Genomic DNA, 16,457 nt, shown 5'->3' on the forward strand with positions numbered 1-16,457 from the left:
GTGTAACAGGTGTGTAAAGTGCGTTAGGATGTGTAACATAAGCGTAAAGATGTGTAACAGGTGTGTAAGGATGTGTAACAGGTGTGTAAGGCGCATAAGGAAGTGTACCGGATGTGTAACAGGTGTGTAAGATGCATAAAGATGTTTAAGAAGTGTGTAAGGTGCGTAAGGATGTGTAACATATGCGTAAGGATGTGTAACAGGTGTGTAAAGTGCGTAAGGATGTGTAACAGATGTGTAACAGGTGTGTAAGGCACGTAAGGATGTGTAACAGGTGTGTAACAGTTGCGTAAAGTGCTAAAGGATGTGTAACAGATGTATAACAGGTGTGTAAGGTGCATAAGGATGTCTAACAGGTGTGTAAAGTGCATAAGGATGTGTAATAGGTGCGTAAGGATGTGTCACAAGTGTGTAAGGATGTGTCACAAGTGTGTAGGGTGTGTAAGGATGTGTAACAGGTGTGTAAGGTGCATAAGGATGTGTAACAGGTGTGTAAGGTGCGTAAATCTGTGTAACAGGTGTGTAAAGTGCGTAAGGATGTGTAACAGGTGCGTAAGGATGTGCAACAGGTGTGTAGGGTGTGTAAGGATGTATAACAGGTGCGTAAGGATGTGTAAAAGATGTATAACAGGTGTGTAAGGTGCATAAGGATGTGTAACAGGTGTGTAAGGATGTGTAACAGGTGTGTAAGGATGTGTAACAGGTGTGTAAGGATGTGTAAAGCTGTGTAACAGGTGTGTAAAGTGCGTAAGGATGTGTGACAGATGTATAACAGGTGTGTAAGGTGCATAAGGATGTGTAACAGGTGTGTAAGGATGTGTAACAGGTGTGTAAGGATGTGTAACAGGTGTGTAAGGTGCGTAAAGCTGTGTAACAGGTGTGTAAAGTGCGTAAGGATGTGTGACAGATGTATAACAGGTGTGTAAGGTGCATAAGGATGTCTAACAGGTGTGTAAGGATGTGTAACAGGTGCGTAAGGATGTGCAACAGGTGTGTAGGGTGCGTAAGGATGTATAACAGGTGCGTAAGGATGTGTAACAGATGTATAACAGGTGTGTAAGGTGCATAAGGATGTGTACCAGGTGTGTAAGGATGTGTACCAGGTGTGTAAGGTGTGTAACAGGTGTGTAACAGGTGCGTAAGGATGTGTAACAGGTGCGTAAGGATGTGCAACAGGTGTGTAGGGTGCGTAAGGATGTATAACAGGTGTGTAAGGATGTGTAACAGCTGTGTAACAGGTGTGTAAGGTGCATAAGGATGTGTACCAGGTGTGTAAGGATGTGTACCAGGTGTGTAAGGTGTGTAACAGGTGTGTAACAGGTGCGTAAGGATGTGTAACAGGTGCGTAAGGATGTGCAACAGGTGTGTAGGGTGCGTAAGGATGTATAACAGGTGTGTAAGGATGTGTAACAGCTGTGTAACAGGTGTGTAAGGTGCATAAGGATGTGTACCAGGTGTGTAAGGATGTGTAACAGGTGTGTAAGGATGTGTAACAGGTGTGTAAGGTGCGTAAAGCTGTGTAACAGGTGTGCAAAGTGCGTAAGGATGTGTGACAGATGTATAACAGGTGTTTAAGGTGCATAAGGATGTCTAACAGGTGTGTAAGGATGTGTAACAGGTGTGTAAGGATGTGTAACAGGTGTGTAAGGATGTGTAACAGGTGTGTAAGGATGTGTAACAGGTGTGTAAGGATGTGTAACAGGTGTGTAAGGATGTGTAACAGGTGTGTAAGGATGTGTAACAGGTGTGTAAGGTGCATAAGGATGTGCAACAGGTGTTTATGGTGCATAAGGATGTGTACCAGGTGTGTAAGGATGTGTAACAGGTGTGTAAGGTGCGTAAAGCTGTGTAACAGGTGCGTAAGAATGTGTAAAAGGTGTGTAAGGTGCATAAGGATGTCTAACAGGTGTGTAAAGTGCGTAAGGATGTGCAACAGGTGCGTAAGGATGTGTCACAAGTGTGTAAGGATGTGAAACAGGTGTGTAGGGTGCGTAAGGATGTATAACAGGTGTGTAAGGATGTGTAACAGATGTATAACAGGTGTGTAAGGTGCATAAGGATGTGTAACAGGTGTGTAAGGATGTGTAACAGGTGTGTAAGGTGCATAAGGATGTGTACCAGGTGCGTAAGGATGTGTACCAGGTGCGTAAGGATGTGTAACAGGTGTGTAAGGTGCGTAAAGCTGTGTAACAGGTGTGTAAAGAGTGTAAGGATGTGTAACAGGTGCGTAAGGATGTGTCACAAGTGCGTAAGGATGTGTCACATGTGTGTAGGGTGCATAAGGATGTGTAACAGGTGTGTAAGGATGTGTAACAGGTGTGTACGGTGCGTAAAGCTGTGTAGCATTTGTGTAAAGTACGTAAGAATGTGTAACAGGTGTGTAAAGTGGATAAGGATGTGTAACAGGTGTGTAATGTGCGTAAGGATGTGTACCAGGTGTGTAAAGCTGTGTAAAGTGCGTAAGGATGTGTAACAGGTGCGTAAGGATGTGTCACAAGTGCGTAAGGATGTGTAACAGGTGTGTAAAGTGCGTAAGGATGTGTAACAGGTGTGTAAGGATGTGTAACGTGTGTAAAGTGAGTAAGGATGTGTAACATGTGTAAAGTGAGTAAAGGATGTGTAACGTGTGTAAAGTAAGTAAGGATATGTAATAGTAGTTGCGTAAAGATGTGTAACAGGTGCGTAAGGTGTATAAAGATGTGTAAAAGGTGTGTAAGGTGCGTAAGTGTTAAGATTACTGCAGCTTTTACTGTATCTTTGCACTAACCTTGTCTCATAATTATATGTTAGAAGTGCTGCAGCTTTAAGCTCAGCTCACCACACCCTCTGGGTGTGTCTGGGTCTCTGTGACATCATCAGAAGCCATGTTAGTTTTACTGATGGAACCTGCTAGTAAATAGCCATGTGGTTGTAGCTAAATAAAAGTTATCTAAAGTTCCTGCTGCAGAGTCTTCATGATATGTGCAAGAGACATCAGACACAAGGTAACAGCACACAACTGAATGTTCCAATCCTGACTACACAGAGAACATAACAGCTGGCGACGAGGATCTGTGGTCTGACCCTATAATGGCACTTATTGGCACCTCACCTGTGTTTGCAGCAGACACAGACAGATGGGACACATGGGTTGAACAGTTTGAGCTATATTGTACAGCAAATAACATAGGAGCTGATAAGCAAGTGGCTGTGTTTCTGACAACTATAGGCTCAGCAGCTTACACTACATTAAGGGACATTCTCTCACCAGATAAACCTAATGCTAAACCTCTGTCTGACCTGATCTGCCTTTTATCTGACCACTACCTACCTAAGCCTCTAGAGATATCAGAACGCTTTAAGTTTTACACACGCAATCAATTGCAGCATGAGGACATTAAAACTTATGTGATCAGTTTAAAGAAACTAGCAAGTAGCTGCAGATTTGGTGATTATTTAAACACTGCTTTACGTGATATGTTTGTTATTGGACTTATGGACTGTACAGTACAAAATAGACTATTAGCAGAGGATGATTTAACACTAAAGCGTGCTATAGAGATAGCTACAGTCATGGAACTTGCTGCTAAAGATGCACAAATGCTCCAGACCCCAGCACAGGCAGTTTGTGATAAGGAAATAGATGTTTTTCATACAAGTGTGCACCTAAATAAACAGTATCCAGCTAGACAAGGGTCACAGACAGCTTGTTACAGATGTGGTGACACAAATCACACAGCAAATGCCTGCAGGTTTAGGAACAGCACCTGCTATGGGTGTGGGAAGATTGGTCATACAAAGAGAGTGTGCAGAAGTTCCTTAGACAGAGATAAAAGTAAGAAAGGCAGCAAGTCACGTGCAGATTTTCATGTGCAAGTAGATACACCACACACTGATTCAGAGGAAGACAAACCATTATACACATTACAGATCTACAGCCTTGAGAATAAAATTCCAGAACTGCAAGCAAAGGTGAATATAGATGGTAAACCTCTCATTATGGAAGTTGATACAGGAGCAGCAGTCTCTGTTATCACAGCTGCTGATTGGAACCGCCTGGGACTAAGGCAACCAATTGTTCCAACAGCTGTCACCATGCAAACATATTCAAATGAAATAATAAAGCCTATTGGGTGTGTATCACCTACAGTGACATTTAATGGGATAACTAAAAAGCTACGCCTCTACATTTTACCTAAAGGAGGACCACCTTTGTTTGGTAGATCCTGGATCCAAGCATTGGGCATGCCAAAGTTACCACAACAGTTACCGCTTAACAAACTGCTGGACCAAAGTGGCAATTCAAATTCTTCTTGGATTAATTCACTAAAGTACAAATATAAAACTGTATTTGATGGGAACCTAGGTTTAGTGAAAGACAAGCAGATTCAGCTTCACCTAAAAGAAAATGCTATACCAAAATTTTGTAAACCAAGAGTTGTACCATTTGCACTTAAACCTAAAATTGAAGCAGAACTAGAAAGACTACGAAATCAGGGGATTATTGTTCCAGTGTCTAGCAGTGAATGGGCTTCCCCAATAGTTCCTGTCAGAAAAAAGAATGGGGACATTCAAATCTGTGGAGATTTCAGAGTGGGCCTTAACCCTCAATTACTTGTGGATCAGTATCCTTTACCATGGATTGAAGAATTGTTTAGTTCTCTGGCAGGGGGTGAAAAATTTACAAAAATTTACTTATATCAAGCGTACTTACAGTTAGGGGGACATCCAGACTCCAGACACCTGTTAACTATCAGCACTCAAAAAGGACTTTTTTAGTATACACGGATGGTGTTTGAAATTGCCCCAGCATCTGCAGTGTGGCAACGGATAATGGATGAGATCCTGGCAGGTATTCCACATACCCACTGTATGTTAGATGACATGCTTATCACGGGTGAAAATGATCCTGCTCATAAAGCCAATGCTGAAGCTGTTTTACAGCGGCTACAGGAATTCGGACTTGTTCTACTCCTGACTACACAGAGAACATAACAGTAAGGATGTGTAATAGGTGTGTAAGGATGTGTAACAGGTGTGTAAAGATGTGTATAAGGCGCGTAAGGATGTGTACCAGGTGTGTAAAGTGCGTAAGGATGTGTACCAGGTGTGTAAGGTGCATAAGGATGTGTAACAGGTTGTAAGGATGTGTTACAGGTGTGTAAGGATGTGTAAGGATTTACAAAAATTGACTTGCATCAAGCATACTTACAATTAGAGGTGCATCCAGACTCCAGACACCTGTTAACTATCAACACTCACAAAGGACTTTTTCAGTATACGCGGATGGTGTTTGGCATTGCCCCAGCACCTGCAGTGTGGCAACGGATAATGGATGAGATCTTGGCAGGTATTCCACATACCCACTGTATGTTAGATGACATGCTTATCACTGGTGAAAATGATGCTGCTCATAAAGCCAATGTTGAAGCTGTTTTACAACGCCTACAGGAATTCGGACTAAAAGTTAACATGGAAAAGTGTGAGTTCTTCTGCAAGAGTTTAGAATATTGTGCATATGTAGTGGACAAGACTGGTCTCCACACAATTGCTTAAAAAGTGAAAGCGCTGGTTCATGCTCCCACCCCTGTTAATGTATCTCAGCTACGTTCTTATTTGGGGTTGCTCAATTACTATCACAGATTTTTACCAAATTTGGCTCATTTACTATATCCACTACACCGTCTTTTAGATAGTAAAAACCAATGGGCCTGGACTGACTTATGTACACGAGCATTTGAACGCTCTAAGCAGCTTCTTCTGGAAACAAGACTCCTTGTCCACTATGACCTTAAGAAGCCTTTGGTACTAGCCTGTGATGCTTCACCACATGGTTTAGGCGCAGTACTTTCACACATTATGCCCGATGGGTCTGAACGTCCTGTGTCTTTTGCGTCCAGATCTTTAACTCCATCGGAGAGAAATTATGCCCAGATTGATCGGGAAGCTTTAGCAATAATTTGGGCTGTGAAGAAATTCCACATTTATATATATGGCAGACTTTTTACTCTGATCACGGATCATAAGCCACTTTTGTCCATTCTGCACCCTCAGAAGGGTATCTCCAACACAACAGCTGCTCGACTTCAGCGCTATGCACTTCAGCTGGCGGCTTACAACTAGTCCATTAAATATCGATGCCACAGTGATCATACGAATGTGGATATGTTTTTAAGATTACCAATGGTACATCACATGACAACATCTTCTAAAATCATAGAAACCCCTCCACAGCCTGTAAATCTAAATTCCAAAGTGATTGCTACTTATACATGCTCTGATTCTACCTTACAGGAAATCAAGTCTTTTGTTCAACATGGGTGGCCTAAAGTAGTTCGCTCTGACCTTCAGCCATATTTTACAAGAAAGAAGGAAATTGTGCATGACTCAGGCTGTCTGTTATGGGGGTCACGAGTGATAATTCCGAACTTACTGCAAACATTAGCATTAAAGTTACTACACAGCTCACACCAGGGTGTAGTAAAAATGAAGCAAAGAGCACGAGAATATTTTTGGTGGCCTAAATTGGATACAGATATTGCTTCTTATGTAGCTGCTTGCAATGCATGTGCACAGACACAGCGGAATCCCAGCAGGGACACCTCAAAAACTTGGCCATGGCCAAATGAACCTTGGACAAGAATCCATGTTGATTTTGCAGGGCCAGTGGATGGACGAATGTATTTGGTGGCTGTGGATGCTCATTCCAAGTGGCCAGAAGTAGTTCAAATGTCAAGTACTACAACACAACAAACCATTGTCGTTCTTTCCAGTATGTTTGCAAGATTTGGACTGCCACAAACTTTAGTCTCAGACAATGGTCCACAGTTCATATCACATGAATTTGAAACATTTCTAGATACAAATAACATCAAACACTGTAAGACAGCTCCATATTTTCCAGCCTCTAATGGACAGGCTGACAGATTTGAACAAACTTTAAAACGCCACTTAGCTGTCTCTCACAAATCAAAATTTAATCTAAACTCCCTTTCTAATTTTTTGTTTAACTATCGAAACACACCCCATGCCACTACTGGGCTATCACCTGCAATGTTAAAGTTTGGAAGACGCCTGAGAACTCCACTGGATAAAGTTAGACCAGAACATCCCACACAAGAGTTGAACACTTCTAGCGTTTCATGACAGAGTATGGGTTAGAAACTACCGTGGCCCAAATAAATGGATTCCAGCTGTCATAATACAAGGCATGGGCAACAGAATGTTTAAAGTTCAACTACAAGCTGGTGGTACAGTTTCCCGCCATGTAGAACAAATGAGACATAGATCTCAACCAGCTACACAAATATCAAATGATTCAGATGGTGAAGATATCTGGCATGGAGTGTGGTGCCCACCTGAGTCTTCTGAGGATGAAAATGCAATGAACACAACTGAAACAGATCAACCTCAGAATGATTCTGTCCAACAACAAAATATCACAGGTGATCAACAACCATTGGGTACTCCTCCACAGACAATTTCTCCTGAACCAAATACTCTACGGCCCTCTAGAAACAGAAGGCCACCTTCTAGATGGCAATGTGAGGATTCAGTGAGAGATTATTCAGCAAGGAATGACCTAATCCGAAGGCGGACTTATCGCAGAAAACATAACTGTGACTAAAATCTAGGCTGCAACCTAGGTCTTGTGCACATAGACTATAGAGATAAACTGTTCTAAGTTCAAGTGTATGGTTTAGTTACTTGTTGTTACAATATTATCCACTGTCTGTTCTTTATTTTTATTTATTTTTTTATATATATATTTTTTTTTTTTTAGAAAAAAGGGGATGTTAAGATTACTGCAGCTTTTACTGTATCTTTGCACTAACCTTGTCTCATAATTATATGTTAGAAGTGCTGCAGCTTTAAGCTCAGCTCACCACACCCTCTGGGTGTGTCTGGGTCTCTGTGACATCATCAGAAGCCATGTTAGTTTTTACTGATGGAACCTGCTAGAGAATAAGCCATGTGGTTGTAGCTAAATAAAAGTTATCTAAAGTTCCTGCTGCAGAGTCTTCATGATATGTGCAAGACACACCAGACACAAGGTAACAGCACACAACTGAATGTTCTAATCCTGACTACACAGAGAACATAACAGTAAGGATGTGTACCAGGTGTGTAAAGCTGTGTAACAGGTGTGTAAAGTGCATAAGGATGTGTAACTTGTGCGTAAAGATGTGTAGCAGATGTGTAAACAGGTATGTAAGGTGCGTAAAGATGTGTAACAGGTGTGTAAAGTGTGTAAAGATGTGTAACAACTGCGTAAGGATGTGTAACAGATGTGTAACAGGTACATAAGGTGTGTAAGAATGTGTACCAAGTGCGTAAGGATGTGTAACAGGTGTGTAAGGATGTGTAACAGGTGTGTAAGGTGCGTAAGGATGTGTAACAGGTGTGTAAGGATGTGTAACAGGTGTGTAAGGTGCATAAGGATGAGTAACAGGTGTGTAAGGATGTGTAACGTGTGTAAAGTGAGGATATGTAATAGTAGTTGCGTAAAGATGTGTAACAGGTGCGTAAGGTGTATAAAGATGTGTAAAAGGTGTGTAAGGTGCGTAAGGATGTGTACCAGGTGTGTAAAGCGGTGTAACAGGTGTGTAAAGTGCATAAGGATGTGTAACTTGTGTGTAAAGATGTGTAAAGATGTGTAACAACTGCGTAAGGATGTGTAACAGATGTGTAACAGGTATATAAGGTGCGCAAGAATGTGTACCAAGTGCGTAAGGATGTGTAACAGGTGTGTGTAAGGTGCGTAAGGATGTGTAACAGGTGTGTAAGGTGCGTAAGGATGTGTAACAGGTGTGTGTAAGGTGCGTAAGGATGTGTAACAGGTGTGTAAGGTGCGTAAGGATGTGTAACAGGTGTGTAAGGATGTGTAACAGGTGTGTAAGGTGCGTAAGGATGTGTAACAGGTGTGTAAGGTGTGTAAGGATGTGTAACAGGTATGTAAGGTACGTATGGATGTGTAACAGGTGTGTAGGGTGCATAAGGATGTGTAACAGGTGTGTAAGGTGCATACGTATGTGTAACAGGTGCATAAGGATGTGTAACATGTGCGTAAAGATGTGTAGCAGATGTGTAAACAGGTGTGTAAGGTGCATAAAGATGTGTAACAGGTGTGTAAAGTGCGTAAAGATGTGTAACAGCTGCGTAAGGATGTGTAACAGGTGTATAAGGTGCTAAGGATGTGTTACAGATGTGTAACAGGTGTGTAAGGTGCGTAAGGAAGTGTAACAGGTGCGTAAGGATGTGTAACAGATGTGTAAGGTGCACCACCTGGGAGTATGCAAAAATCTTCCTTTTATTGTCACATAAACAGGAGCAGGTATACAAATGACTACGTTTCGGGTCACATACCCTTAGTCATGTCAATTGTAAAAGTGCAACCTTTCACCTTTAAATACCTTAACCAGGTGGACTAACTCCTCCCCTTTAACTATCCCATGCCTGTTACATTCTTAGGTCAATCAAGCTCCCTCTAATGGCAGAAGAGAAAAAACATTTTCAATTAAAATAAAAAATTACACAAATGCATGCGGATATGGAGCAGGTCTATCCATTACAAAATTGTTTAGGGGGAAATACTATTACACTGACCCTTGTATGCTTGTCAACTACAGAAATAGACCTAAATCAAAATCTCTATTAATAGCTTTAGGGTTTAGAGAGTCTAAGGTATAAATCCAAAACAATTATTTTCTATTCAACAACAGCTCCCTGTCGCCCCCTCTTCTGGGTATAGGGACCCAGTCTATTACTTTAAACCTTAACTGTGAAATACTGTGACCTGCCTCTAGAAAGTGACAGGCCACAGGGGCTTCTTTGTCTTCCTTTCTAATGCCAGATTTGTGCAGCACCATTCTCTTACCCTTTGTGTCGTCTCACCAATATAAATTCTGGCACACGGGCACTTAATAAGGTACACAATAAAAGTGGCATTACATTACATTTGCCTGTTATAGGATGAAATAAACTGTCTCCTTTAATTACACTATTGCATCTAGAGCAGCCTAAACATGGGAAAGTACCTTTCTTTTGTGCACTAAGGTAACTAGTTGTACAGTGGGGAAAAAAAGTATTTAGTCAGCCACCAATTGTGCAAGTTCTCCCACTTAAGAAGATGAGAGAGGCCTGTAATTTTCATCATAGGTATACCTCAACTATGAGAGACAAAATCTGGAAACAAATCCAGACAATCACATTATCTGATTTGGAAATAATTTATTTGCAAATTATGGTGGAAAATAAGTATTTGGTCAATATCAAAAGTTCATCTCAATACTTTGTTATATATCCATTGTTGGCAATGACAGAGGTCAAACGTTTTCTGTAAGTCTTCACAAGGTTGTCACACACTGTTGCTGGTATGTTGGCCCATTCCTGCATGCAGATCTCCTCTAGAGCAGTGATGTTTTGGGGCTGTCGCTGGGCAACACAGACTTTTAACTCCTCCAAATGTTTTCTATGGGGTTGAGATTTGGAGACTGGCTAGGCCACTCCAGGACCTTGAAATGCTTCTTACGAAGCCACTCCTTCGTTGCCCGGGCGGTGTGTTTTGGATCATTGTCATGCTGAAAGACCCAGCCACGTTTCAGCTTCATTGCCCTTGCTGATGGAAGGAGGTTTGCACTCCAAATCTCACGATACATGGCCCCATTCATTCTTTCATGTACACGGATCAGTCGTCCTGTTCCCTTTGCAGAGAAACAGCCCCAAAGTATGATGTTGCCACCCCCATGCTTCACAGTAGGTATGGTGTTCTCTCTCCTCCAAACACGACAAGTTGTGTTTTTACCAAACAGTTCTTCTTTGGTTTCATCTGACCATATGGCATTCTCCCAATCCGCTTCTGGATCATCCAAATGCTCTCTGGCATACTTCAGACGGGCCCGGACATGTACTGGCTTAAGCAGGGGGACACGTCTGGCACAGCAGGATCTGAGTCCCTGGCGGCGTAGTGTGTTACTGATGGTAGCCTTTGTTACGTTGGTCCCAGTTCTCTGCAGGTCATTCACTAGGTCCCCCCGTGTGGTTCTGGGATGTTTGCTCACCGTTCTTGTGATCATTTTGACCCCACGGGGTGAGATCTTGCGTGGAGCCCCAGATCGAGGGAGATTATCAGTGGTCTTGTATGTCTTCCATTTCTAATTATTGCTCCCACAGTTGATTTCTTCACACCAAGCTGCTTGCCTATTGTAGATTCAGTCTTCCCAGCCTGGTGCAGGTCTACAATTTTGTTTCTGGTGTCCTTCGACAGCTCTTTGGTCTTCACCATAGTGGAGTTTGGAGTGTGACTGTTTGAGGTTGTGGACAGGTGTCTTTTATACTGATAACAAGTTCAAACAGGTGCCATTCATACAGGTAACGAGTGGAGGACAGAGGAGCCTCTTAAAGAAGAAGATACAGGTCTGTGAGAGCCAGAAATCTTGCTTGTTTGTAGGTGACCAAATACTTATTTTCCACCATAATTTGCAAATAAATTATTTCCACATCAGACAATGTGATTGTCTGGATTTGTTTCCACATTTTGTCTCTCATAGTTGAGGTATACCTATGATGAAAATTACAGGCCTCTCTCATCTTCTTAAGTGGGAGAACTTGCACAATTGGTGGCTGACTAAATACTTTTTTTCCCCACTGTATCTCTCTTTAAACTACCCACATCAGCCCTAACTAACATGTCCCTCAAATTAGGTGTGTTGGGTAAGATAAAAGTGTAGCGCTGGACAAACAAAACTCACTGCCTCTCCTAAGTGTCACCTTCCACGTGAGACACCAACCTTATGAATACAAAAAAGAGAAAAAAAGAAAAAATAGGAGGGCGCTAAAAGCGGAGTGTTAATTGGTTAATGTATATGTTACGAATTTGGCCAAAACTTTGTGAACTACGTAAACACAGGATAGTAAAATCGTCATACAGCTCCAGCGGGTGAAAACACGTTGATTTGAATCCAGCTGGAGCTGTAGGACGATTTTACTATCCTGTGTTTACGTAGTTCACAAAGTTTTGGCCAAAGTTTTAAGAACTTTTACCATCTCCCTAAAACTTACGCACTATAAGTGTACATGAAGAAAAGATCCTGCATACATTATGTACTAAAGTGCAGGTAAAACTGCAAAAAAACAGAGACGCAACAATACAGGCGCAGGACTATCATGTGACGTGTACTCACGTGATCGCGCATCAGAAACAGATCGCCGGCATTCGTCTTGGGAGAAGGAGGCTGAAATCTCTTCGGAGGCTGATTGTAATATTACTTACCAGGTAAACCCTCGCTAGGTATCCTAGAAACTTGAGGGTGAGTACCGTATATTCTTAATGCATCACTGAGAAACCGGATAAAGGTAATCTTAATCTCTCACTGTGAACTATATTTTGAATCATCCTGTGATACTTAAAACATAAGTACCGAAAGCACGGTGGATAAGTGATATAAGACATCTGAAGATTTGATTAATAAAACTATACATTGAATAAACTTCCTTGGAGCCGCTTTATGGAACTATACTTTGTATATACCCCCCTTTTTTTGGAGCTGCCTAATATTTCCAAGCTAATAGGAGCTCTGGGAGACGTCCCGACAGATTTATATATATATATATTTCCATTTGGCCTCTGAAATCTAGCTTCATACACAGTCATATTGGCAGAGTTTTTTCAACAGTTTTTTAAATCAGCTATTTAGTTGTTTTTTATTTGTACGTACTGTTAGGTTTTTTTGAACACTTTCATTTGTAGCGACATAATTGTATAGCACTCTTGCAGCCAATATATATTTGCTGCACTAGTGATATAACCTGTGTTATTCCACTCAATGTTTTTTTATCTCAATGTTACATTAGAGAGATTTTGAAGTTTAAGGCTGCTTTAGAACACACATTTTACTCCACTTATTGGTGATATACATTGGATGTTACATTTTAAAATGAATTCATAGAGATTAATTGTGTTCTTTTTATATAAATAAATTTTAATTTTTTACCTAAATTGTCTTGAACTGATTTAAAATTAATTAACATATACATTAACCAATTAACACTCCGCTTTTAGCGCCCTCCTATTTTCTCTTTTTTTCCTCAAATTAGGTGGACATGTACATGCTGGCATAGGAGGTTCCTTAAAGATTTTCACTTCTGGATGACAATTCTTAATAATGTTCATGGGTGATGGTCAGATATGGTATTGGGATAAATAGTGGAGGACCAATAACTATTTCGTATATTGTATATATATATATATATATATATATATATATATATATATATATATATATATATATATATATATATATATATATATATATATATATATATAGTATATATATATTTATTATCTATCATGAGTCAGAAAGTGCTTCCATGGGGAAATGGTTTTCCTTCTGCAGTTCTGCTCAAATTAAATGTCCTAAAACTATTTTGTGTATGAATAGTTAAACAAGGCAGCCAGTAAGGGCTCTAACACCCCAACCCAGCCACCCCTGGAATGTAATAGTCTTCAGAGAGATGCTTATCAAAGCACACAGATAGGAAGCTTTATGCTGTGTGTTATCTGCTGTCTAAACGCTGCCTGTCAAGATGATATATGCAGAGTTCAACACACGGAGCTAATCACTTGTTACAGTGATTAATTGTGTTCTTTTTATATAAATAAATTTTAATTTTTTACCTAAATTGTCTTGAACTGATTTAAAATTAATTAACATATACATTAACCAATTAACACTCCGCTTTTAGCGCCCTCCTATTTTCTCTTTTTTTCCTCAAATTAGGTGGACATGTACATGCTGGCATAGGAGGTTCCTTAAAGATTTTCACTTCTGGATGACAATTCTTAATAATGTTCATGGGTGATGGTCAGATATGGTATTGGGATAAATAGTGGAGGACCAATAACTATTTCGTATATTGTGTATATATATATATATATATATATATATATATATATATATATATATATATATATATATATATATATATATATATATATATATATATATAGTATATATATATTTATTATCTATCATGAGTCAGAAAGTGCTTCCATGGGGAAATGGTTTTCCTTCTGCAGTTCTGCTCAAATTAAATGTCCTAAAACTATTTTGTGTATGAATAGTTAAACAAGGCAGCCAGTAAGGGCTCTAACACCCCAACCCAGCCACCCCTGGAATGTAATAGTCTTCAGAGAGATGCTTATCAAAGCACACAGATAGGAAGCTTTATGCTGTGTGTTATCTGCTGTCTAAACGCTGCCTGTCAAGATGATATATGCAGAGTTCAACACACGGAGCTAACTCACACAGCATAAAGCTTGCACTTATAGGGTTATACAAACGCTCATTCATATTGAAGTTGAACAAAGGTGATGTGACCAGATCAGTAAGGAGCAAACTTTTAGGAATCCTGTCCAGGGGAGGCTATTGGCTGCTACAGAAGGGTGACTGGGGGGGAGGAGACAAGTTACCTGCAGCTGCTTCTTCTTGTTACAGTGATTAAGCTCGGCTGCCGACGGCATGTTTTTCCACTCCCCTTTAGAGCAGGCTAAATTTACACCCTTACACAGGACAGGATTGATTTAAGCAAGTAGTTAACTAAACCACCATGCTGCGTTCAGAAACTACAGATATGATTTATATACCATGTTGACTCTGAGCACGCATGGTATAGAAAGCATATCGGTAGTTTCTGAACACAGCATGGTGGTTTAGTTAACTACTTACTTAAAATCAATCCTGTCCTGTGAAGGGTGTAAATTTAGCCGGCTCTAAAGGTGATTGGGAAAACATGCCGTCGGCAGCCAAGCTTAATCACTGTAACAAGAAGCAAAGGACCAACTAACAGAACGAACAGTAATAAAATAAAATATGGGGCAAATTAAGAGTTGAACATCCATCCTCTCGCCCCTACCTTATGCGTTCTCCACCCGAGACTCTGTCACAGATTGCTCATTGCCGCACTGTCTGACACATATCACGTGCAACCCTGGGCAGCGCAGCTACTAGTTCTTATGGCATCTGCGCTCTGCCTGCCCCCAGAGACCCCGGTCCTCCTACATCTTCAATTCAGAAGTACCGGTCTGGGCGTTACTCACGTTTTGTGGCTCATTTTTAATCAATAATTTCCCGCTCAGACTCAATGCACAGACAGCCTTAGTGCAAGCCCCACATGCACATAGCTAGCTTGGAATCTGTACTATGTGAGCAGTATAGGCTGCTGCTGTATATGAGCACCAGGCAGATCCACCTCCTGATTTCCTATTCTAAGCGCCCCCTGCTGGAGCGATCTAAGGCGGCTGCCAATACTGCCTTACACTTAGTGCAAAGATACAGTAAAAGCTGCAGTATTTTTTACATCCCCTTTTTTCTCAAAAAATAAATAAAAAATATATAAAAATAAAAAAAATAAAGAACAGATGGATGGGACACATGGGTTGAACAGTTTGAGCTATATTGTACAGCAAACAACATAGGAGCTGATAAGCAAGTGACTGTGTTTCTGATAGCTATAGGCTCAGCAGCTTACACTACATTAAGGGACATTCTCTCACCAGATAAACCTAATGTTAAACCTCTGCCTGACCTGATCTGCCTGTTATCTGACAACTACCTACCTAAGCCTCTAGAGAAAGCAGAACGCTTTAAGTTTTATACAAGCAAGCAATTGCAGCATGAGGACATTAAAACTTCTGTGATCAGTTTAAAGAAACTAGCAAGTAGCTGAAGATTAGTTGATTATTTAAACACTGCTTTACGTGATATGTTTGTTATTGGACTCATGGACTGTACAGTACAAAAGTGACTATTAGCAGAGGATGATTTATCACTAAAGCTTGCTATAGAGATAGCTACAGTCATGGAACTTGCTACTAAAGATGCACAAATGCTCCAGGCCCCAGCACAGGCAGTTTGTGAGAAGGAAAAAGAAGTAGATGTTTTTCATACAAGCATGCACCTAAATAAACAGTATCCAGCTAGATAAGGGTCACAGACAGCATGTTACAGATGTCATGACAAAAATCACACAGCAAATGCCTGCAGGTTTAGGAACAGCACCTGCTATGGGTGTGGGAACATTGGTCATACAAAGAGAGTGTGCAGAAGTTCCTTAGATAGAGATAAAAGTAAAAAAGGCAGCAAGTTACGTGCTGCTTTTCATGTGCAAGTAGGTACACCACACACAGATTCAGAGGAAGACATACCATTATACGCATTACAGCTCTACAGCCTTGAAAATAAAATTCCAGAACTGCAAGCAAAGGTGAATATAGATGGTAAACCTCTCATTATGGAAGTTGATACAGGAGCAGCAGTCTCTGTTATCACAGCTGCTGATTGGAACCGCCTGGGACCAAGGCAACCAATTGTTCCAACAGCTGTCACTATGCAAACATATTCAAATGAAATAATAAAGCCTATTGGGTGTGTATCACCTACAGTGACATTCAATAGTTTAACTAAAAAGCTATGCCTCTA

The sequence above is a fragment of the Bombina bombina genome, chromosome 8 (genome assembly GCF_027579735.1).
Source record: "Bombina bombina isolate aBomBom1 chromosome 8, aBomBom1.pri, whole genome shotgun sequence".
Lineage (NCBI taxonomy): Eukaryota > Metazoa > Chordata > Amphibia > Anura > Bombinatoridae > Bombina > Bombina bombina.